The sequence below is a fragment of the Homarus americanus genome, unplaced genomic scaffold (genome assembly GCF_018991925.1).
Source record: "Homarus americanus isolate GMGI-L3 unplaced genomic scaffold, GMGI_Hamer_2.0 scaffold54443, whole genome shotgun sequence".
In the NCBI taxonomy this organism is placed as follows: Eukaryota; Metazoa; Arthropoda; class Malacostraca; order Decapoda; family Nephropidae; genus Homarus; species Homarus americanus.
In genome coordinates, this window is record NW_024750852.1 from 1,172,165 (window position 1) to 1,175,793 (window position 3,629).

A 3,629-nucleotide genomic window follows, 5' to 3' on the forward strand; every position below is an offset into this window, starting at 1 on the left:
ATAAGGTGATTTTTTTTCCTTGTGTGTTATTGATGTGACAGGTGATAAGGTAATGCTAAGTAATTAATGACAGGTGATTAGGTAAAGTCAGGTCGGAAAGTAGCTCAAGGTAGGAAAGTAACACAGGGAAGGAAAGTAACACAGCACAGGTAGGTAAGTAGGTAGGCAGGGAGGAGAAGAGGGGGAGTGAGAGGAGAGGGAGGGAGAGGTAGGAGGAAGGGGTGGAGGAGGAGGGGGAACAGGTGTGCGGAGGAGTGGGAGGGGGAAAGGGGTGGAGAAGGAGGGGGAAGAGGTGTGCGGAGGAGTGGGGAGTAGGGTGAAGGAGGGTGAGGGGTGGAGAAGGAGGGGGAAGAAAAAGGGAGGAGGGGGAGTAGGGGTGAAGGAGGCAGAGGGGTGAGAAGGAGGGGGAAGAGGTGCAAGGGAGGAGTGGGGAGTAGGGTGAAGGACGGTGAGGTGGAAGGAGGGGCGGGGTAAGGGAAGAGGAGGGGGCTACAAATAGTAAATAACTAGGTGGATATTATCGTCAGCTTGTAAAAAAATACTCCGAGATAATTCGACCTGAGTGCTAATTATAGGTCGAGGTATTAAAACTAATATTAGTATATTATAAGAGGACAGGGACCCGCCAAGCTAGCAAGATGTGCAGGGTCCCCAATTTACCTGCTGGTTCATTGCCTAATGGCCCTGCTTTTAATTGGTCCAAGTTCTAATGGGTCCATGTTTTAATTGGTCAAAGTTCTAATGGGTCCATGTTTTAATTGGTCTAAGTTCTAATGGGTCCATGTTTTAACTGGTCCAAGTTATAATGGGTTCATGTTTTAATTGGTTCAAGCTCTAATGTGTCTCGGTTCTAATTGGTCCAAGTTCTAATGGGTCCAAGTTCTAATTAGTCCAAGTTCTAATTGGTCCCAGTTCTAATTGGCCCTAGTTCTAATACACTCCAGCCTAACACCTCTAATAGGCTCCCACATAATGCGGCTTTTGCCTATTAACACAAGGGTTCCATTAGGACTTGGGAGCCATACGGTACAGAATGACGTAATACACTACAGTATCTATTAGTGAATTTAATTACAGTTTTATACAATACAACTCAATACAGAATAAAGTTAGTACTTTACGAAATACAACACTACACATTACATAATTAGATAACAAACAACATAAAATCACTCGGGACTGCAAAACAAAATATGTGTATTACAATAAGATACAGGAGGGTGGAATACAGTATTGTTGATATGTAAATTTAAGAACAAACTTTGATTTCGTGGTTGAATTTCCGTCACTTTATGGTAGAGTTAACCTTCAGTGTCGTTTATCATGTATAGTAGAAAGACCATTTAAAACACTTGTGGTGGACAGGTAATTTTATCCTCTAAAAAATTTCCCGGCCATTAGTCGTGGGTGTTTGTCGTGGTGATGTTTTAGACTATAGGTGCCATAATACATTAATTAATCCTCTATCTAATATTAAAGACTAATTAGGTGTTTTGTGGTGCACTTGATAACTAGAGTAATAATTGTACTGTGTGAATGTAATTAATATTATGTGCTGTATGATGTGGTATAAGTGTCCTTTGTGATATTGTATAGCAAGTATGTTTATCAGGTTACATGTATAGTATATATATAAAAACCCGCGACACTTATTATAAAACTCTTCAATCAGGTGTTGTGTGGGAGATGAAAGTCACATTAGACTCTCTCTCCCGTCACAATTATATTACCGTACCTCAAAGTCTCAACTCCTGGACGTGTTGTGTGGTTGACTGTCGGTCGCTTTAGAATCCTTGTCCACTTTATGTTAATCAAAAACTTTATTGACATAGTGTGATAAGTGTGGGTCATATTAGAGTTTATTAGCTATCAATATTATCAAAAGGTTTGCTGATATTATAAAAGGAGAATGAAATATTTTACAATCAAATGTCATAGTATTAAAAACCTTGTGTATTTATCATGTAATTTTACAATATGTCGGGAGGTTCTGTATCGAATGTAAGTCATATTACGAGGATATATAATTCACGTTGTATTATCCAAAAACCTTAAATTATTTGTCCCAGGTAGTGTGATTACGCGACTGGACAGTGTCAATATGTCGGAGGGAAACTTTGTTTACAATTGGCGTGTGTCAGAGAGCACATCGGGTAATATTGCCGAGCGGGTGTTTGGTGTGATGGCACGAGTGGTCGATAGAAATTAGTTCAAGTGGCGGTGGTGTGGTAGTGTGGTGGTGGTGGTGGTGGTGTTACTTGGCCCCAGAGTCTCACACGGTCGTAACTTAAATTATTTTTCCTTCCAGCTGGAGATAATAATGAAGGCATCTGTTGTTCTTAAGTGAATATAACGTTGAAATTACTTACAGACTCTTAACGTTAATAGATACATTTTCTTACGTGTTTTTTTAGGGTAACTAAAAAGGTGTGGATTATTAGAAATGTGAACCTAATCTACGCAGCTCATAACCTAACCTAACCTGACCTACGCAGCTCATAACCTAACCTAACTTACGCAACTCATAACATAACCTAACCTACGCAACTCATAACCTAACCTAACCTAACCTACACACTTCACAGCCTCCAGAACCCTCCCTTACCTAGCGCCGCTGTGACGCCTCGTGTTCGATACTGATTTGATCAAAAACGTTATCGTTTGAGCTTACGACACAACAGTAATGGCTACCACCACTCTTTACTGGTATGTTGTGAGTTTGGGACGTAACAGAGATGAATGTTGTTTTGGTTCTGTTATAACAACTCTACGGAGATGAACATAACTTCGCTGTTTGGTCTTAAAACATAATAACAGTTCTTCGTGGTGTTATAATTCACTACGTTGTAACGGGTGTGTATGTGTGTGTGTGTGTGTGTGTGTGTGTGTGCTAGACAGGTGTTAATCATAGTGTTGGTAACTTACGACAACAGAGCATTGTGTTGTGTCGTGATGTCATTGTACTGGAAGAGTTATGGTGAGGTAAATATAAGAAGTCTCTCTCTCTCTCTTAAACACAACAGGTATATAGTAATTACCACCTGTAGCACAACACCTAATCCTTATTACCTGTGTATGAGGTGCACAGTATGTGTTTAAGAGTGTGTTGGGTGTAGTATATACTGTAATGTATAGGGTGTGTGCTAGGTGTAGTACATGTTTGTAGACTGGGTATTGAGTGTAGTTCACATGATTATAGTGGGTTTGGGGGGGGGGGTGTAGTACAGTATATGTGTTCGGTGTATCACGTGTTGCGAGATTGTGTTCGGGTGTCATTTAGAGAGGATAGCTTCAGAAGCTGAGAGCGAGACCACGAGATCAAGACCTCAAGAGGAACGAGACCACAAGGCTAAAGGCACAAGACCATGATACCACGAGATCTAGACCGGAATATCGAGACCACAAGATAGAAACGACGAGACTAAGGGAACGAGACACAGACCACAAGACCGAAGCCGTAAGATCGAGACCGCGAGAAAGCGAGACCGCGAGGTATAGGAGTGTTTAAGCCGCTGAATGAAGGTTTAGGACAACGCCAATCACTGAGTCAATGTTTGTACAGGTAATTAACTCTTTTACCTGTAATTAAGACACGGAGCTGTGAAGAAGATGAATGGGTGGAAAGGTGT